Genomic DNA, 22,612 nt, shown 5'->3' on the forward strand with positions numbered 1-22,612 from the left:
CATCAATCCTGTGACCTTTATTTTTGTCTAAAAGTTCCTTTTGGAATGCGTCTATTGTTGCTGAGGCTATGACCAGTTCCATAATCCTCTTGGACAGCTCAGGCTCTGAGAATTTGCAGTACTTGCCTTTGTCAAGGCACTTGCCAATGAAATGATTGATTGATTGATTCTTCTGGTCATTGCCTGTAGGCCATTAACTCCAAATGATGGATCTGAAGTTAACCTTCACACAAAGCTGATCCTCCAGTTTCCTCCACAGATAGCACCAACGTGTTGATTCCAGTGGCAAACTTAATTTTAATCGCCAGCTTTTCAGGATCTGTGATGGCTAAGTCTAAAGAGCATAGCTCCATTGTCTGTTGGAAAAGCTTGAACTCTGACATGACATCAGCTGCTTTCCAGCCCAGGCTTGGGAACTTGTTAGTCATGCTTTTAATTAAAAAAAAAATACAGGCTTTTTTCTTCAGGACTAGCTGAGTTGGTGTTTTCTTTGAAGAAAGGTATGCAAGTGTCTGCAGGGATAAGCGGTTTTGTTTACATAGCTGCGGTTTCTGTTTACACATTGACTAAAGCCGATTTTTAAAAAAGTGTTTCAAAGCTTTTTTGTTAAACTTTTTTTTCAACTTGAGAGAGTCTACAGATGGCACTTCCTTTTCAACCTTGATGTAGACTGGTGTTGTCTGCTGCTTCCCACGCTTCTGGGCTTAAACCCTGCCCACAAAGTAGAAAAAACTGGAAGAGAGACAGTCATGGCATCCACAGTCTTTTCCAACCTCCAGCAGGGACAGAAGTAAAGGCCTGCTACCCGACCTGAACCCGACAGGACCCGATGACATGTGTCGGCTTTGGGTCGGGTCGGGTTGCACTTCCAGGTCCGGCATTCGGGCTCGGGTCGGGCTGGGCCGACAAGCTCTATCACAGGCAAGTGGCTCCAAAATTAATTTAAGTTTTGGACGAGAAAGGTGGTTTTGTTACAGTTATTTTAATCTTGTGCAGATCAGCAACAAAGTGAAAAACGGAAGGTTAAGTTAACTGATGGTCGGGTCGGCTGCGGAAAAAAATGGAAGGACTGAGGCCGGGTTGGGCTCGGGTCGGACGTGGTTCTGTCGGGCTCGGGTCGTTTTTTTTTGCAGACCCAAGAAGGCCTTTAGACAGAAGGACTCTGAACAGCTCCACCCTGGACCAACATGCAGCGATTTGGACAGAGTGATCCTGGATCATCCTGCCTCTTCCACTGGCCCCCCCGGGTCAGCAATTTTAAATTCAGGTACTCACTGCGCTGTTTAAAGTTTCATGGACGCCTTGCTGTTAACTGTTCCTGCTAAAAACTTCTTGTGTGGTCCCAAACGTCTTTATTGGCTGCCTCTCTCTGGTCTTCTTTCAGCTTCAAGCTTTCTTTTCAGCTTCGAATTTTCTTCTTAAAATTCTGCAGCCTGATCTGGTCTTCTAACTTGGACCATTGCTACCATGTAATGTTGTTGTTTTGTCGTGTTGCTTTGTTTGCAGTACATGATATCAGACGATTGGTATGAACAAAACATAGGTTTGTTTTATTTGAAAAACGTGCACTGCTACAGATATATTACAGCTATGTTACAGAGAGCTTATGAGGCACATTTAGCTTTGTGGAGGTCTGATGAAAGGTCACAGACCTGAAACGTTAACTCTGCTTCTCTTTCCACAGATGCTGCCTGACCTGCTGAGTATTTCCAGCACTTTCTGTTTTTAAAGCACAATATCTAGCTCTGCTGGTGGACCAGGAGGAGCAAGAATAATTTCCTCAGATTCTTCCCAGGCAGCGATATCACCAGTTGCATGACCTTTTGTCAGAACAGCAGGGAGAGACAGAGCAAGGGGAGGGGGACAGAAAGGGAGATGTGTGTTGTAGTAGTAGAAGCATAGATAGGGCATTATTGATCACGTTTGGGAGTCTAGATAAGGTTAATTCATAACTCATTATTTACACATCTCTATTTACACTCTCTTCAGGCCTCTCTCGCTAGCATCCTTCATGCTGCTAGTCTGTTCTTCCAAAGCCCATTACCATGTGGCTCTTACATCACTACAGTGGGAGGGGTCGCTTTCACTGTCTCCAACATTAACCCTTTCAGGTCCTTATACTACGAGAGACATAGAGACAGAGATAGTTTTTCAATGTTTACAGCAGCCTAACTAACAGTCCTTTATGGGAATGCTAAAGACTGCCCACAAAAATGTGAATGTGAATTACTTTTTTTATACCCTCTGGTTTGCTTAAGCCCCCACCCCGCTGACAAACTTATCTGGCGGCTGGTTTGGTATCACAGCTGGACAGCTTTTCCAAGACATCTGATTGGCATATGCAGTGAACCAGTTTTATGGAGATGAGGTATGGTTTCCAGTAAGCCTTGAAGCCATCGTTTTTGATGTGTGTTCCAGTTGTAATGCCCAGTCTGTGCTAGTTTCCAGTGCTATCTAAATTTCTCCTCCATTAACTTTACACATATTGAAACAAGTTCTCAATGTCAGTTTTCGTTCTTGTGAGAATCTCCTCTTGATATCATCTTTCTATATGTTAACACTACTCTGTCTCTGGCTAGGCTTTGCCCTGGAGCCCATGGTCATACATTTCTATCATTCCAATAGGGCCTTGGACCTGACAGTTGCAAATGTAGAGCTGGATTTTGAGGAGATGGTGGGGTTCCTGGCAACAGGCCGAAAAGGCAGGGGAAGTCCCACCACAGCTTTTTCGAGCCACCCCCCCCCACCCCCCTCCCCTCCATCCTTCAGGCACTTAAGTGCCCGGTGCGGGATCTTTGTCCCTTTAAAGATGGGTTTCCCTCCTCCAAGAACTGCCAGGTACTGCAGAAGCCTTGGACTTTGGTCCAGGGCTGGAGACCCCGAACCTCAAGTAAGTGAGGCGGAGTTGCCAGGGCCACTCCAAAAGGCACGGTGAGGGGTGGGATGGGGGGGCGCAGTGGGAGAGTGGGTGTGAAATCCAGGGGTAGGGGATCCATGCAGGTGTAGGTTTTGCCAGTGGCTACAGATTGCCCATGGAGGAGGGACCCCCAATCCAAGCCCGCAGGGCGGGCACCTCGTTTTACAAGTTGCCATCCTCACGTGGCAGAGGTACCTCTGGGCAGGAAGGTTGTCATCGGCCTCTCCCACCCCCGGCAGAAAAATAAATAAATAAAAATCGCTTGGTAACGGGCCCTCTGCTCCCCTCCCACCCCCCGTTGTGATTCTATGGGTCTCCCCGCCTCCCACTCCACCTCAAGGGGGCCATAAAATCCAGCCATAGTGTGTATAGGTTTAATTCATTACACAATTGATATACCTTGCTAATAGCAACATCAATGTTAGTCTCCTCTTCATCTGTCTCAAACTGGAGAACAATAAATATTTTCAATGTCTCACCACTGGTAATTAATGCAGCAGTTCTGACATCTCTTGGCTATTAAATAAGATGTCATCTGATCTCATTGTCATTCCATAATCTTCCAAAAGCATTTCCAATTTCTTGACAGATTACCTGCTAATTCTAATTTTCCTGGAAACTACACTTTTTGAAGGATAGTCTCAGAGGTCTAAATATACCAACTTTCCTATATAAAATAAAGCAAGAAAAAGTGATGGACAGAAGATGGAAGAGCGACAAGACATCTAGGAGTAAAAATTCATCACGGTTGGTAGCGCTAAACAGGCAGATTCATATGGGTTGCCCATTATATATCCCGCAAGATGTTCAGTTACATTCACATCAACCAAGCTGAATATCGAGTGGGATATATAACAGGCAGCCTTTCCAATGCTGCCCATTTAGTGCCAACACATAAGAAATTTCTGTCCCCTAATTCGCATCACAGAAACTTCTAGGAACAATGTGTGAAGAGACAATCAGTGGAACTGTGGAAAGATTTTGAGGATAACTGTAGAATACCTGATACAGTAGCCAATAAAGTCTGGATAAGCTAATTTATCAGCACTTGCTGGATCACCTGTTACTACAGCTGATATTGGATAACTCAGTTGATTAATTTTTGAAAGATAAGTAAGCTGTTCAATAGTATATCTCTTATAAATTTATGTTCAGGAAATGTTTTTGAAAGTAATTAATCTTACCAAAATGACAGGCAGGACACAACCAGCTGGTCTATCAACTTATCCTACACTCATAATGCCTGGCCTATTATGACAAGACATTTTCTACCCTCAAGCAGCCATGTAATCTCCCAAGAGAGGCAAAAGCCATTAAAAGAAACACAGAGTCAAAAGGGAAAAAAAATCTGAAATTGTTTTCTCTGGCCCCCTCAGGAAAGGGAAGTTAGTCCAGGAGACCACATTAACTATGCTTGTGTTAACTGTTATATCACGATCAAGCAAGAACTGGTCCAACAATCTTAGCAAACAAGAAGCTGCAGATTAAAGCAATCTATATTATTGGGTATTGAGCATAGAGCATTGCGCACTTGGAGCACAGGTCAGGAGATCAGACTTGGATGTTATTACATGCAAATCATGCCTCACACCATTTTCTGTTCACTTAACTTAAATTTAACCCTGCACTATTTAAAGAAAAGGTCACAAGTAATTAGACACTTAAAGCTTTGAGTACTAACAATTGTATTGAAAATTGAGCCTTGTGGTCCAAATCAAAGATAATAATCTTTAACTGACAGAAAAGAACTAAAGATTGCCTTTGCAAATCTTAAGAGATTACATCATTCCAACTGAATTCCTCTAAAACTGTGTAATGCACATTAATAAATTCCACAGGATTATATTACAAAGATTGCTGAAAAATGGCCATAAAAGCTTGACATTTCATTATTTCAGGAGATAGATTTAATCCATTAGGCTGCCTGGAACCAATTGAAAGAGACCATATTATCTTGGGGGGAGAAAATCACTCAGTTAAATTCTAATTTTTTCGGATTAGAAGTTTTATAAATGATAATGGCAGAGAGAGAATGCTGTATTTATTGTAAGAATCAGTCGGACAAATAAATTATATTTTGCAGGGCTCTGTTGTCAGGGAATAATCCAACTTCAAGTGCAGAAAGGTTTTCAATTACCTCTGCTTGTGTTAGCATAGGTAGCAGACTAAGCGGTAGAATTACTGACCCACTTTTATCTCAGTTAATTATTCTGGTAATCCTAGGAAAGCAAAAGTATGCATACTTAAATCCTGCTCTGAGTGACATCTCCCATGTGTCTGAGTGCACATCAGGTTGTAGGTTTGCAATTCTTTGACAGCTCATTGTTCTATTTTCTTCCATAGTAATAAGATAGCTGAGTGGATCTGAAAAAGTCTGGTTCAAGAGGCGACTTAGCATTTGGTTGCCAAATATTGTCTCTTTTATCAAGTATTGTAATGGAACAAAGCTGACTGACCAACCAAGGAGCTATGTGTTACGACCAGGTGAGAAGGGGTCTAAGGGTTCCCTCTCAGCCTTTGCCTGGTTTAACCAGAACAGGGTTTAATTTTAAAACACAGTGTTTTTAGTTCCCCCTTAGTGAATCCTTGTTCACTGCTCCAATTTTAAGGCAAAGAAATCAAACAGGTTTCCTTAGATTTAAACAAGAAAGGTAGAAGTTTATTAATCTTAAACTCTAATCCGGTTAACGACTATGAATATGCGACGTGACCACGCTAGCATACGTATGCAACAAACACACACAAGCAGATAGAGACAGAAAAAGTAGAAGGAATAAAGGGAAAATGTTTGAGGCAATATCTGGTAGTTACAGTCCTGTAAGTTTGATGTGGAGTCATTGGTTGCCGGTAAGTCTTGCAATTTTTTGGGGCCCAGTTCACGTTTCACCTTGTTCCGATGTAGATGTCTTTTCTCTCTTGAGGTTTACGACTCTTCCATGGGTGCGGTGGCTTGGGAGAAGGTGAGAGAATTGCTTGTTTCAGCTTCAGTTGCACACTGCCTTCTGAATTCAAACTGTCCTGTGGCTAGTTCAAAAAACCTGGACCAGCCAGTTAGTCATGTGACCAGCTGGTTTAACCAGTCCTGGTTCTGTGGATTGTATCATCTTAGCAGGGCCTGGAATGTGCTTCCTTACACCTTCAATGTCTGGTGATCAAAATCCATTTGGGTTAATTGGAGCAGGGAATAGTCCCTTGTCTTCACAAGCAGCGTCCCTTGGTATGCAAATGTCCTTCCATCCCAGTGTCTGGTGGTCTCCAAACAAGTCATTTCTTCACTCCAGCAACAGTTTAAAATCAATGTCCATATGATAAAATTAATATGCCTCATTCTTGGCAGGTTGGAGGGGGGGGATGGATCTGCATGACATATGACTTTTGGAAACAAATGTTCAGATGAATGAGAGCAGCTCCAATACAGACATGTGAACAATATGAACATTAGAAAATTTTAAAATAAGGGAAAGAAATATGAAGGTCTGAAATTAGATGTAAGTAGCAGAATACAACTGGCTACACTGACAGCCTCCTATTCACACGCACCCTCAAGACTACAGAGTAGTGATGTCTCCTTCATCCTGCGGGGTTAATGCTCACCTTTTCTTATTTTATCCCCTCCTTTCCTGCTGTCCCACCACTGCAACATGATGTGCAAGAAAAGGAAGTTGATGAGGAGGAGAAAAAATAGGAGCTGTGGAATTTTTTCTTCAATGCCACCTATGCTATGGATGATGAGAAAGTGGAGGATGAAGACCATCTTACCACCAATTGCCCCTTTACCCTTTACCCCACTCTCTCCAACTTATCACCTGTTGCACTTGCCTTTCCTAGGCACCAGCTCAGAAACTTAAATAATAGCTGTGAGGATGTGACATTGGGTAAATCACAGATCATGAGGGAGCCAAAGCACTGTGTTGTCTTCCCAGTGGAGACTGAGGAGAAGAGTGCCGATGGCTATTGAGCTTTGGGACCCAGAACTTGTGCACGCTTAACTGGAAAAATAAGAATGCTTGAGGAACATCATGCCTACAAGCAAGCTGTGCAGACAGTTTCCCAGGGTGTTCAGCAAGAAACAGGTGCAACCGGTGAGTCTACAGCTTCCTTTACAATACATCACTGAAGCTTTGACTTCCTTGCTGATATCAATGGCAGCAGCATTGGAATCTGCAGAAGATCCCCAGTTAAAAAGCAGCCAAGGATAAGTTGGCTCCCCCACCTCCAATAGTGTTCCAAATGCAGCTCTGGAGGCAATGGGGACAGATTGGAGTGCAGCCTGGATTGCAGCTTCCAGACCATGGTAGTCGCTTTGTTTCAAGACATCCAGGATCTGATAGCTGTCATTAAACTAGCCTTCCCTTTGATCAGTGGGGGCACAGAACCATGATGCAGTGGAAGGTTGGAGCCCACTGGCATGACACATACTTCTCTCAGGTTTCTAGCCAACCCCTCAGAGAACCTTGCCAGAGGAACCTGGTTACTCAGCAGCAAGCTCTCGAGATATAGCTGGCATTGATTCCCTGCAAAGAGAGAGCTGGAATAAGATGAAGGCCACCTTAGTCCTGTGATCTTTCTGTGAAGCATGAAAAACCAACCACCTCCCATTACCCTGGCCCTCAGGTGATATCTAAAAAAAGCACAAGAATGAGAAAAATAGGGTAGCACAGTGCTAAAAAAGACTAAGGCATCAATATGTTGGACACTGATTTAGTAAGATACCTGGTACTTTTTTGCTTGCACAAGTAGTCAATATTTGCCTGCATACTTATTGCGATGTGGAGTATTCCAGATAGATGCCCATCTGTTTAGAAGTGACCTTGATCTCTCTCTCTCTTGCTCTCTCTCTCCTTGTGTTCCCCCTCTGTGTTGTTTCCCTGTCTCTGTGTTGTTCCCCCGCTCTGTCTCATCCTCGCGCTCTGTGTCCCTCCTCTTTCTCGCTCTGTCCCCCTCTCTTGCTCTCTCATCCCCCTTACTCTCTGCCCTTCTCTCTCTGTCCTCTCTCTCTCTATCACTCTGCCCCCTCTCTCTCCCTCTCTCTCTCTGTTCCTCTCTGTCCCTCTCTCTCGATCCCTCTTGCTCTCTGTCCCCCCTCTCTCTCAACTGCAGAGAGCTGGAGCAACTTTGTGGTTGCTCAGTTTTAGAATTGTGCTGTGTTTCACAGCTGATAGCTGCTGACATCAGGAACAGCAGTTCCTGAACTTCGGACAGACTCAAGGTTTTCTGGCGACCTTTCAAAAAACGTCAGAAAACCCAAATCTGTCTGAAGTTGGGAAACTACAGTTAACACTCCCAGTAATTGTCAGCTGGGAAACTGACTTGTGTTTTTTTTTTAAAAAGCCCGTCTGGGAAAAGAAGACAATGGAAAATTTCTCATCTCTGAAATCTCTGGAAACCTTTGGCGGGCAGGATGCTGGCCCCCAGGTATGTTAGACAACCCCGTTCTAAAAGCTACAGTCCGGCAACTCACCAACTTTACTTACAGCACCTTCCAGGCCTGCAACCTCTTCCAACATAAATGAAGAAAGCTGTCGGATTAATGGAGCACCCTTAATTCCAAGTTCTCTGCTAAGTCACACAGTATCCTGACATATATATCATCATTTCCCATCACAGTAAGTCAATATCCTGGAATTTCATCACCATTATGGAAGCACCATTACCACAAGAATTACAGCTGTTTGAGGAGAAGGCCCACCACTGCCTTCTTGAGGAACTAGAGATGGGCAATAAATGCAGCTTTGCCAGCATTGTCTGCATCCCAAGAACACATTAACTTTGTTCTGCCTGTTAGACCTTGTACATGCAGTAATCATGCTTTATTGTCTCAGGCTGAACCAAACTATTTGCACTCTCAGCATCCTACTTCCGATCCAATATCCTCTCCATCACTAAGATCCCCTACTTCCACCTTTGTAATAATGCCCGTGTCTGTCCATCTGTTGTTGAAACCCTCATTCATGTTTTTGTTACCTTGGGACTAGACTGTTCCACTGCTCTCTTTCTTTCATTTGTTTCTTTTCTCTTCTAACCGGGCTTCCATCTTCTACACTCCATGAACATGAACTCATCCAAAACTCTGCTGCATCTATTATAACTTGCACCAAGTCCCAATCACCCATCACCCCTGTGCTACCAGACTTTCATTGGGTCCTGATCCCTGAATGCATCAATTTTAATATTCTCTTTATCATGTTTAAAACCCTCTGCAGTCTTGCCCCTTCTGTAACTTCCTCCGGTCTACAACCCTCTAAGAATCCTGATGCATTCAATTATTACATTATCACAGAATCACAGAATAATACAGTGCAGAAGAGGCCCTTCAGCCCATCGAGTCTGCACCGATGCATTAAAACACCTGACCTGTCTCCCTAATCCCATTTGCCAGCACTTAGCCCATAGCCTTGAATGTTATGATGTGCCAAGTGCTCATCCAGGTACTTTTTAAAGGATGTGAGGCAACCTGCATCTACTACCCTCCCAGGCAGGGCATTCCAGACCGTCACCACCCTCTGGGTAAAAAAGTTCTTCCTCAAGTCCCCCTTAAACCTCCCGCCCTTCACCTTAAACATAGGACCCCTCGTAACTGACCCTTCAACTAAGGGGAACAGCTGCTCCCTATCCACCCTGTCCATGCCCCTCATAATCTTGTACACCTCCATCAGGTCACCCCTCAGTCTTCTCTGCTCCAGCGAAAACAACCCAAGCCTATCCAACCTCTCTTCATAGCTTAAATGTTCCATCCCAGGCAACATCCTGGTGAATCGCCTCTGCACCCTCTCCAATGCAATCACATCCTTCCTATAATGTGGCGACCAGAATTGCACACAGTACTCCAGCTGTGGCCTTACTAAAGTTCTATACAACTCCAACATGGCCTCCCTGCTTTTGTAATCTATGCCTCGATTAATAAAGGCAAGTGTCCCATATGCCTTTTTCACCACCCTATTAACATGCCCTTCTGCCTTCAGAGATCTATGGACAAACACGCCAAGGTCCCTTTGTTCCTCGGAACTTCCCAGTGTCAGGCCATTCATTGAATACTTCTGTGTCACATTACTCCTTCCGAAGTGCATCACCTCACACTTTTCAGCGTTAAATTCCATCTGCCACTTTTCTGCCCATTTGACCATCCTGTCTATATCTTCCTGTAACCTAAGACACTCCACCTATCTGCATCTCTGACTTCCTTCACCCTATCACTGGTGTCAATGCCTTCAGCTGTTTAGGCCTCTGGAATTCCCTCTGTATACCTCTCTGACTCGCGACCTCTTTCTCCTCCTTTAAGACACTCCTTAAAATCTACCTCTTTGACCAAGCTTTATATCACCTGGCCTGATGTCTTCTTCTTTGGGTTAGTGTCATTTTTTTTTGCCTAATTACTCTTCTGTGAAGATCCTGGGGATATTTAACATATTAAAGGAGCTATATGAATATAAGTTGTTGTTGTCCAATACTTATGTTAGCATTCATATACACTTGAACCTGGTGCGTTAATACTTTTATCATGTTCTTTAAACAGCAAGGCATGGGAAACCAGAAAAATTATTTAGGATTTACTTCATTTGTGCAGCATATTTAAGCATTCGAGTGAGAAGCAGAGATGGAAGGATAAGCAAAACAAGGAAAAGTTTTTATAAGTAGTTAGTCCACAGTCTTTAAGATGATCCACAACCACAATTCAGCAAGGATTAATGAACCATACAGTTGGAATGACAGCGTTGTTGTACTATTTATGTTCAATGTTTGTTTGGTGTACTGCCACCTTAATTAGTCTATGTTATAGAGAGATACAGCACTGAAACAGGCCCTTCAGCCCACTGTGTCTGTGCTGACCAACAACCACCCATTTATACTAATCCTACATTAATGCCATATTCCTTACCACATCCCCACCATTCTCCTACCACCTACCTACACTAGGGGCAATTTACAATGGCCAATTTACCTATCAACCTGTAAGTCTTTGGCTGTGGGAGGAAACCATAGCACCTGGCAGAAACTCACGTGGTCACAGGGAGAACTTGCAAACTTCACACAGGCAGTACCCAGAACTGAACCTGGGTCACTGGAGCTGTGAGGCTGCGGTGCTAACCACTGCGCCACTGTGTCGCCCCAGAAGTATAGAGATACTTCAGTCTGGGGTAGTTAGAACATTGGTATTTATTATATTAGAACTATATACATCTTCACACTAGTCTGTGAGACTCCACCAAAGCCACACTGCATCTAGCTTCAAGTCTCTGTCACATGTGATCTCTTACATCATCATGGTAGGAGGTATTCTTTACACTCTCTCAAGATCAACCCTTTCAGACCCTTATACGACATCTCCCCCAAAGTCTTTATTCAAATATATATTTACATACATTCACTTTTTATTTACATACTACCCCATCTCCCCCCAAGTCCCTGACTTCATAGATTCAATCTGTCAGGAGGCTTCACAATTCTCTTTGATCTTGTCATCGTCAGATGTCGAAGATTGGTAGTCTTTTTTTGTGCTCTTGTCTCTTGACCTGGACCGTCTTCATTGAGATTTGTAGTATCCTGAGCTTTCTGAACTTCTGGTTCAACATTTGATTCGTCCAAATGTATGACCAATTGACTTCTTTGATGTAAAGGAATAAGATTCCTTCCATTTCTTCATATATTTCCTTTTGAAGTTGTTCGTAAATAAGATCGCTGTTGATTCTCCTCTCTCTGGACAATTACCCCTTCTCTGTGTCGGCCTCGAACCCACACCTTTTGCCCTTCTGAAACTTCGGTAGGTTCCTGGTACGGTACTTCTTGTTATAATATGGGTTTGTTTCTGTGTCTTTTCTCCATCTTGAACTCTCTGATAATCCAGGATTTGTATCCCTGGAAGTAATTTATTAAGTAAAATTGGAAGTTGCATCCTAAGTTTTCTTCCCATTAACATTTCGGATGTTGCTAATCCGCACAACTATGGAGTAGTTCTGTAGTTCAGAAGTGCTGATTGGAATTCTTGATTTTTCTTTAACAATGCGTTAATAGTCCTGACTGCTCACTCAGTTTCTCCATTAGATTGTGGATACCTGGGAGAACTTGTTATATACAGAAATCCATTGATTTATTTTTATTTTTTATTTATTGATACAGCACTGAGACAGGCCCTTCGGCCCACCGAGTCTGTGCCGACCAAGAACCACCCATTTATACTAACCCTGCAGTAAGCCCATATTCCCTACCACCATTAGGGGCAATTTACAATGGCCAATTTACCTTTCACCAGCAAGTCTTTGGTGGTGGGAGGAAACCGGAGCACCCGGTGAAAACCCACGCGGTTACAGGGAGAACTTGCAAACTCCGCACAGACAGTACCCAGAATTGAACCCAGGTCCCTGGAGCAGTGAGGTTGCTGTGCTAACCACTGCGCCACTGTGCCGCCCATTTACGCAAAGTTTTTTGAAGTAATCGTTTGCAAATTTTGGTCTATTATCAAGTATACCATGTGTTGCAAACATTTCTTGCAACACTTACTTCAGTTGTTGTTGTGTACATATGTTTAACCTCAATCCATCTTGGAAAGTAATCTATCATCAATGCTCCCATGGTCTGGTTGGGAATTGGGTTGAGATTAGAAGTTTTCTCCTTTCCTGTTTGTGAATTGCACATATGTGACAATTTGAAATCATTTCTTCAATATCCTTTGATATTCTTGGCCACCATACAGATGCCTGAGTCCCGTGCTCTACATTTGGTTATGCCCATATCACCCTGGAGTATTTTTTCCAAGATATTGTTGACAGGTATTCCCAAGCGCAGAGGCACATGCAGTAAATATCATACTGTTTAAATGTTATTTGAGTAACTAGTAACATATAATCTTAGTGAACAATGAAGAGGTTGCAAGGCATCATGGGGCTTAGCCAACTTGACCACATTCCACACAGGAGCTGAGTAACATAAATTCAAACAAAGACTTATTCAATGGACAGCAGATGTCCTTGTGGAATGCTGACAAAGATACCAGCCTGTAACAAGGTTAAGATAAGGTGGTGTGCATACATGAGAACCAAGGATGGGGACTAGAAATGAATGGAAAACATCATGAGTAATCCCCTATCTGTCCATGGGTTGGTCATGCAGCCCCTTTCACACCTGGTAACCGCTTCTATTGGTCTTTAATAATCAATGTATATAATCTGTAATCATTATGATTGGACCATGTCCAGCCGGGATGGGCTGAGTAACTGTATATCTGTTGTGGATTTTCCTTTGTTCGGTGGAGAGGCATCTGGACAGCCCAGTGACCTGCTCCCCGCTGGCGTAACTAAATAAACTGTTTGACATTGGAGCAGACCTGAGTGTCAAGTGAGTCTTCTAGATTAATTCCCGATAACAATTGGCGTAGTCGGCAGGATCAGGTGTAAGTCAACTCTTCTGCGACCCCGATATCCCAATCACCCAGCCTGAGCCTGAATTAAGAGGACCTAGTCCCATGTGATGGCCAGGATCAAGTGGGCGAAGGGAACACAGGGGCCAAGGGGGAGTTGGCTGGAGCCTGATCTCGAACTTGAGAACAGGATTCGGCGGTCGCTTGATGCCATCAAGCTTATCCCGGGGCCGGGTAGCATTTCGCGACCGACGAATGCCAAGTTTGTGAACAGGATCTGACCAATGGTCAAACGGTGGTAAGTAGTTCGTTAAGATACGTAAGCACTGTCGAGAAGGGTTTGGAATATATGTCTGCGTATTTATATATTGGCGGCACAGTGGCGCAGTGGTTAGCACCGCAGCCTCACAGCTCCAGCAACCCGGGTTCAATTCTGGGTACTGCCTGTGTGGAGTTTGCAAGTTCTCCCTATATCTGCATGGGTTTCCTCCGGGTGCTCTGGTTTCCTCCCACAGCCAAAAAGACTTGCAGGTTGATAGGTAAATTGGCCGTTATAAATTGCCCCTAGTATAGGTAGGTGGTAGGGGAATATAGGGATAGGCGAGGATGTGGTAGGGGAATATAGGGATAGGTGAGGATGTGGTAGGAATATGGGATTAGTGTAGGATTAGTATAAATGGGTGGTTAATGGTCGGCACAGACTCGGTGGGCCGAAGGGCCTGTTTCAATGCTGTATCTCTAAATCAAATCAAATACATATATATCATAAGCTTGTTGTATGAAATACGGACAGACTTGTGACCCGACAATTAGCCAGGAGACGGTCTACTACAAGTTGCGCGAGGTTGAAAGCGGACCTCTGAGAGTAGATTCTAACGGTTCTAATCCTACCCAAGCATGGCCAGTGAAAAGATGGAGCTTGAGTGGGACCGGAGGGGTCCCTTACCTGCCAACTGGCAGAGAAACACAAAAAGTTAATAGGAAAGATGATTAACTCAGTTTGGAATCCCCACGACCCTGCCGCAAAACAAAGGGAGTGGTGACAAAAAGAAGAAAAGCATTCACTAAGTTTATGGCAGAGTGACATAAAAGACTATGTTTTAGAGTAAAAACAAGTTACTGTGTCTTTGATTCGAATGTGTGAATGTTGGAAGTGTCCACGAATGAATTGAATGTCTGGGATGTACAGCTTGTGTTCTGTACAACTTGTGTTCTGTAGAACTGACTGTCGTTAACTCTTTGTTGTCTAGCTTTAATGTTGAAAGCATGAGTCTATTAAGTTGTTTGGAACTGAATGTGTGTGAAAAGTGATTGTTGAGTGTGTTCATTTCGATTTAAGATTGTGCACCCAGGAATGGGATACAAACTTGAATTATATATTAAGTTAAAGTATTATTTTTTTTAAGTTGGTTTTGCAACTGTGAAAAGGCAATGAACAATTTTCTAAGAGATAAGCTTCAGCCTTGAAGGTCTGAAGATGTCTGGCAGAAATCCAATTTGAAGTTTAAAACATTGCTTTAATTGGAAACTCTGCTATCGCTTTATTTTGCAGTCTAAACTTGAAGACATGTTTTACTGACTGTTTTTAAGTAGCAAACGTCAAAAGATTGAATATTGTTTTAAGGGAGAGAAGGATAAGCAAAGGAAATAATGGGAAAGATTAAAGTTTGTGCAAGGAGCTGGTGTTAAGTCTTTTGTTGTAAGAATGTTAAATAGCTTTTTCTTTAGTTTTTGGTTTTATTAAAGTCATTTGAAAAGGCACCTTAAGAAAGAAGAAAAATGACGTAACTTACCTATCTTTAAAAAAAAGCACATGCTATTCTGTTCTGTGTGTAGTTAATAAGTATTATAAGTTAATAAGTCTGAATTAAATTAATACTGTTACGGTTAACTAACCTGTTAAGTTGAGGAAAACTTTTAAATGTTTATTGACGTGAACCGGAATTTGGAATCATCTGGGTCATATAAAATCCTTGGACTAGAAATCTCTTAGAAAAGATGCTAAAAGTTTGGAAACAATTGGAGTTTAATCTAAAATGCTGTCTTTCCTGATGGAGATGGTTTCCTTTGAAGTTGATAATGTTACTAAAGATTTTGTTGTTTAAAAATCCTGAGGATACCAAAAAAACTTTAAAATGGAGTTTAGTTCTTTTCGATAAGGAAAAAAAGGGTTACGTAAATCGACGCAGCGAAGAATGCTTTGCTCCGCCCCCTTGGAGACAAGCAAAGAAATTAACCTTGCTGCAGCTATCTTTAGCAATGAGACAAAGTGCTTGAGAAGGAGAAATAGTTGCAAGCACTTCCGTCTTCAAAAAAAAATGCAATATCACCAAGTCTGGGCATAAGAAATTGGAATCGATAAACAAATTAAATTGATACGAATGGTTATTTAAAGTATTCAAAGGGAAATTTACTGTTATTTGAATTTGGAACAATCTGAGATGTCGAAAATCCAGGTTTAATTTGGCAAGTTATTGAAGGAATTAAAATGTCATCTAAGGTAAAAAAAAAACAAAATATAGTAATGCCTGGAATCAAATGGAAACGTTTGATTTCTGTTTTAAGGAATTACGAATATTGATTGTAAAGGTTCTCCAGGGCTCAAAATGAAATAGAATTATAATTAATAGGAATTGGCAATTAGATCTGGCTGATGCAAGAGCTAATAAAGGAATTCTGGGGATAAACAAATGGTGAAATTAGAATTCAAACAGCTAAATTAATATAGTGTGAAATTTCCAAGAAACCTAGAATTTTCCAGTGAAAGTCAGGAAAGTGTAGATAAGACTGGCAATTGATAGTTTTCTCTTGGAGATATGAGTTTTTAAGACAGCTACATTTGAAAGTCTGGCCACAACCTGAGACATCAGGACCCTGCAGGGGGAGGTAAGCAAAGATCTCAGATAGACACCACCAGCGCCCCCCTTTCACCACCACTGACATTTGATCTTTTGCTAAGATCACCTGAGAGTTTAGAATATGTGGTATGACATTGGAATACCAGTGTAAGTGTGCAGATGTGATTTGTTACATGGAGAGCAACTGAACTAATGACAGGAAGGGTGATGAGACTGTCAAGGAATGTCGTAGCAGGTAGTGAGGAAGTAGGACCCGCGAGAGAAAGGGTTAAAAGATTTGTGAAGGAGCTGTGCAGACAACTGTATGAGCTGAGGCAGGAGATTCTATAGAAACAGACATGAAAGAGGAACAGACAAAGGTGCCTGTTGTGGGAGACAAAGTAATGGTAAAGGGAAGGGCCGATGGAAACACTGGTCCCAACTGAAGGTATATAAAGACGTTCGAGAATGGAATGTTCGGGGGACTGGGAGTGGTGATGATGTTGACCAGAGTCTGGGTGGTATTCAAATGGATCACCACTCAGGCACGAGCACAACGTGCTCAGATGCAAATCCGACGGCAGCACAGACACGAACTAGACGAGATAGAGATGGTACAATTATAAAATGACACAGCTATTAGCCCATAAAAAATAGAACGTTTTCGGCCCAGACAGGTGAGGAAATGAGTAGACCAGGAACTAACACCTGGTGACGACCAGGTCATTTTGTTTAAATCCCCAGATTAAACATCCAAAGCGATGAAACCACAGTGGGCACTTCGACTCTGGGAACTCGTGATACTGGGAACTCTGAGATTAATACAAGCACAAGAGAATGCTGATGCACCACTGGAGCTACAACAAACACAGGAGGAACATAACTACATGAACTATGGGGCTTTGTATTATTTCACTGATGGTATATGTATCCCAGCAGCCAAGGACTGGAGTAAAGATAAAGCTTATTTTAATGCATGGTTACAAGTCCACTCGGGAAAAGATAAAGTATGCATACAGTGCTCCACTGATGCAACAAGATTCAGCTGCATCCAACGAAGAGAAACAAAAACACCTGATAGGTGCACACCACCTGTCGGACCTCAGCTCATGACTACCTATAGAAAGGGGGTGGGATTATGAGGGTACTATGAGGAGGTGGGTGATGTTTTCCTCCCCCTCCATCACCATGCCCCGTATTAACCACCACCCAACCCGAGAAATTGCCATGCCCCACAATTACTAAAGGACCAGAGAATAGAATTGTACATTTTAACGAAGGCGAAATATTATATGACCATGTTAAACATGAGATTGTGCCTGTCCTGATCAATATCTTGGGAATACAGATGCTGGAACATTGTACAGAACAGGTGAGAAATATGTATAGTGTATTAAGTAAGGTTGTAATGCAGCAGGCTGCCGATGCCATGGGTGTCACTAGATTTCCAGGCCAGGATCAGCTTTATAGAACAAAAAGGGGAATAGTTAACAATGTTGCTACCGGATTCAATACCGGTACCACCGTAGTAAACTCACTGGACATACAAGGTCTAAATGAAAAGGTGGAACAACTTAAAGGAATAATGAAGGAACTCTTAGAGCAGAGAAGAATCAGGCCAATCTGGGAGAGGAGGGCATGGGAATACAATTAGATGGAATTACGATATTAGAAGCCCATGCCAAAACCATCAATAACCTCATCGATAGAGAAAAGGAAGATGCCGGAAAGCTAAGGCAGGGACAACGCTATCACGCTTATAGCTTGTGGATGGTGGGATAGACACGACACAACCTCGATCAGATCCAAAGGGTCTCCTTCTGTGCCGTAATGACTCTATGACTTTACTTTGAAGTCGAGCAGTGAGTTATGCCCAGTGTCTTGGCCAGGAGTTCTTCCCCAATCAACATCACAAAAACAGATTTTCTGGCCATTATCACATTGCTGTTTGTGGGAGCGTGCTTTTTGCAAATTCAATGCCCCGTTTTCTACATTACAACAGTGACTGCACTTTGAAAAGTATTTCATTGGCTGTAAAGTGCTCTTGGGCATCTAGTGTTCATGAAAACCATTGTATAAATCCAAATGTTTTTTTTCCTACATGTGTGCTAATAATCCCTGAATTTTGGGGAGTTTCTCCTGATCTCCTATTGTAACTTTGGTGGGAGATAAGAATAACTCCCAGACCACTGGTGTAAATGGTTGTTCTTAGCTATTTACACCTTGTTTTTGGGTGTTCTATCAATGCTGAAGTTACAGCAGGTGATTGAGAGATTCAGAGCCATTATGTATTATCTGATCTTACTAAGCGCAATATTTACTAACCAAAATGACTTGATGGTTGAATAGATGTTGAGATTCATGTTCACACATAATTTACAGCAAAGATACCGTCCAATTGGTCCATGTTCATGTTGATGCTCCAGAGGAGTCTCCTCCCACTCTCTTCATCTAACTCTATCAGCATAAACCTTCTAGTCCTTACTCCATTATGTATTTATCTAGCTTTCTCTTAAATGCATATATGCTATTTGCCTCAACTACGCCTTGTGGCAGCAAGTTCCAATTTTAACCATGCTCTGGGTAAAGAAGTTCCTCCTCAATTACCTATTGAATTCCCTATTAAAGTTAGTGGTGACTCTTATATTTACGGCCCCTACTTGGATTCCCCACAAATAGAAAAAATGTCTCTACATGTGCCATATCAAACCCCTCTCATAATCTTAAAAACTTCTTTCAGGTCATCTCTCATCTTTCTCTTTTCCTAGACGTATGGGAGATTTTAACAGAGCAGGTTTCGGGTGGGCATGCCAATCACCAATTCCTCCCCACCCTCCCACAGGCTATTTTATCTCCTGTGCCTCATTTACATCCCACTGGCCAGCTGTCGGTCTGTAAAGAGCTGAAAACTGTAGCTGTTCCATCATGAAAATTGCACATTCTTCCAGCTAGGAGGTAAGTAATAGTGAAGGAATTCCAGTCGGGTCTTGTGAGTGGGAAGGTGAGGCCACACCCGGGCAACTGTAGCCAAGACTTTCCCTGTGAAACGTGAGGGAACACTTTAGTTCATCCTGGCCCCCCATAAGGGAAGTTTGACACTTACTTATGGTGGCCTCTTGAGTCTTCAGAGCAGCTTTCACCGAGTGGGATGAGCTTCCCATTCTATTGATGTAACGGGATCCCAGTTCACAGATATGTGAGAGTCCTACCAGATTTAGCTGATTGCTTCATCCGTTGTTGGAAACAGTGGAATTAAAATCTTTGTCGAGCAGGAATGGAATGGATAATTGACTCCTTTTTAACTACCCCCACCACCTGATTTCCATTGGGCAGGGAGTTAAAAGTCCTTCCTTAAACTTTAATAATACATTACAGTCATAAAGAAACCTTGAAATAAAATCAAGCTGACATTATGTGGGTGCTTACACAAAGCAAATATTCAGCCTGTAGACATAGCAAGACTTTTAATTAAAGGCAGTGCATGGTTCCACTGATGTTTAAGTCTTGTTTAACGTGAGTCCAGTTTAATTGCAGTTTGGGTAAGTTTTCTGTAGAAGTGTCCATTTGTCACACACTAATTAAGATGCAAATGTAAAGAATGATAAATTAAATTATCATACACCAGCAGTATTGAACTTATTAGTTCACTGACATTTTATGATTTAAAGACTGTAAGTTATCCAAAGAACTACAATGTGGAAATGTGGCAAATCAAAAAGTAATCGGAACCTACTCTATTTCTGCGATGGCATAATGGATTAAATTCTGGTTCATGAATTGAAGAATGAAAATAAAGGCACAATAGGCATGAGTACAGGTATTCCTGTAATGGTTTAAGCATAATGCCTGTATTTAGGCATCACACTTCAACAATTTTACTTCTTGGTAATACCTGACATTGTACAAAGCTCCACATACATTCATGCAGAGTTGCCAGTCTGAAGAAAAGTCTTAATTTTGAAAAACAACATTCAGATGCTCTTTAAATCAATGAAAGTTGGTGATTGTATTCAAGCTGATAGTTCTCTCTTTCAATTCCAGCTGGAAAGCATTTCCCGGATTTAGAACAGCTACAAATCAAGCAGACTCCAGCACTTTTTTGAGGAAAATTGATCAAGAATGTAAAATTTTAGAATGATGCGCAATAATATTTTCAGTATTAACTTCTATTGACCATTGGTAAAATTAATTATGTCAACCAAATTCATAACTATTTGAAACAATCCATTGTTTAATGGAATTAATTCTAAAACTCCAACATTTAACAAAAGCTGTTTTGGCGAGAAGAGACGATTTCAGCTTTTCTCTTGCCTGAACACAGCTGTGCAAATGCCTTAGCCGTACCTTCTTATTAAGTAATCAGAATCATATTTCACTTTGACAGAAATAGAACACAGAGCAGCAATGCTATTTGTAACCATCGTATCAAAGCATCTTTGAAAGCACCAGAAGAATATTCCTTTGGCTGCCAGAGCTAAAAACCCATCGGTCATAAATTCAGAATGGTTTGTCAGAAAATAACATTTCTATCTCTGCTGCAAAATGTCATCTTAGTATTTGAAAATTTTGTTGATATCTTTAAAATGAAATATACACAATTACATATCATTCAGTGCTTTTGTTATATATATATTTAAAAATTGATGGTATTGGCTAAGTTTGCATAGATAATACAGAGGTATATATTATGCAGTGACCTCTTAATTACTCAGTGTTAGGTCTGTTTGTCAAATGTTGAACTGTGTCGAGTAATTTCTCCAATTCTGCATTCCCAATGGAGATCTGTGCTAGAAAGTAGCCCTGGGTGGAGACAGGGCTACAGCATTGTAGAACTAATTCTCTGACTCACTCTTCCTTCAAGTATAGGGTGCTACTGAAAGTATGGATTATGAAATTTGTTATTGAAAATCAGCAATCACAGAGGTTGTAAGAAATTACTTTTCAAAATGTACCTTTTAATTGTAAAGTTTGTGACTTTATTCTGGTTGTTTGTGGTTTACTGTATAACTTATCTTCTCCAGTAATAGCATATATGTACAAATGTTTTGTTATTTTAACAAAGCGATTGCCAGCATGCATCTGAACAGATGAGTTAACCATTACCACATGTAGAGGTGTATTGTATACTGAGATAAAGAATATGTTTTATATTGTTGAAGCTGTCTCAAAGATGCTAGGTTCTTTTCCATCATGCCAAACAACTTGCCATGTCAACAGCTGTTAATTCTTTATAGCACAGATTTTCCTACATCCAGCTGAAGGCAGCAAAAACAGTGAAGATACAGTGGAGATGCATAGCAGGTTTTATGCTCATCAAATTTAGATGTGCCTGACCTTGCTGAACCTTCTAGGAATAGGCCTTATTATCCATGCACAGCAAGTTCTTGGCATGTAAAATGCAACTGACTGGGACCTTGGTCTTTTGGGATGGGGGTGGGGGCAGTGTTGGGAGGGGTGAATGGATATCTGGCACTGCTGTAAGCAGTTAAAGGGTTGCACATTTTTAGTTGACACAACATTTGAAAAGATATCTACAATCAAGCAGAGACATGAATGAGCCTCAAGGTTTGCAGGTGCAGTAGTAGAGGTTATGCTCGAAGAAGTGTAACAGAGGAGGATTGTTTGGTTCAGCACTGCACACAAGTGAAACACAGAAAGATATTTCTAACACCCAAAGAAAATGCCTACAAAGTTATTGGAAGTAAAGAGAACTCAGCAAATCAACAAATGTAACACTACCCATAATTACTTTAAGCTAAATAGATAGGCAACATTTGTCACAAAATCTATCCAAAATATTGGGAATAATTCTTCTAGTAACAATCCTTAAAATCAACTAAATGTAAAAAAAAACCTGTCTTGCTTGATCCACTTAATCCACACAACTTGCTGTCATTGTCTAGTGACAATGGGTGGATATAGCACTGGGCAGCACTCAAAGATCAGAAACTCCTCAGATTTTATATTCATTCATGGGATGTGGGCATTGCTGACAAGTCCATCCATAATTGCCCTTGAGAAGGTGGTGGTGAGCTCCCTTCTTGGACCGCTGCAGCCCTTGTACACCCACAGTGCCGTAAGGGAGGGAGGGAGTTCCAGGATTTTGAACCAGCAACAGTGAAGGAACGGAGACATATTTCCAAGTCAGGATGGTGTGTGGCAGGTGGTGGCATTTCCATGAATTTGTTGCACTTATACGACTAGGTGGTGGAGATCACAGAATCACAGAATTGTTACAGCGCAGAAGGAGGCCATTCGGCCCATTGTGTCTGCACCGGTTCTCAGAAAAAGCAACTTTCTCAGTTCCATTCCGCTGCCTTCTCCCCATAACCCTTCACGTTCTTCCTTTTCATATAACTGTCTAATTCCCTTTTGAATGTTTCAATTAAACCTGTCTCCACCATGTTTTCAGGCAGCACATTCCAGAATTTAACCTCTCGCTGTGTGAAAAGAATTTTCCTCATGTCACTTTTGCTTCTCTTACCAAATACTTTAAATCTGTACCCT

The 22,612-nt window shown here is 41.8% G+C and overlaps 1 long non-coding RNA gene across 1 annotated transcript; it reads left to right on the plus strand.

Moving 5' to 3' along the window:
- The first annotated feature begins 665 nt into the window (after positions 1–665).
- Positions 666–21,230, plus strand: LOC137375215 (uncharacterized). Its single transcript, XR_010975949.1, has 4 exons — positions 666–921; positions 997–1,267; positions 8,249–8,332; positions 20,147–21,230. It is a non-coding gene; the product is annotated as an uncharacterized lncRNA (long non-coding RNA).
- The last annotated feature ends 1,382 nt before the right edge of the window (positions 21,231–22,612 follow it).

This window comes from Heterodontus francisci, chromosome 1 (genome assembly GCF_036365525.1).
Source record: "Heterodontus francisci isolate sHetFra1 chromosome 1, sHetFra1.hap1, whole genome shotgun sequence".
NCBI classification, from domain to species: Eukaryota; Metazoa; Chordata; class Chondrichthyes; order Heterodontiformes; family Heterodontidae; genus Heterodontus; species Heterodontus francisci.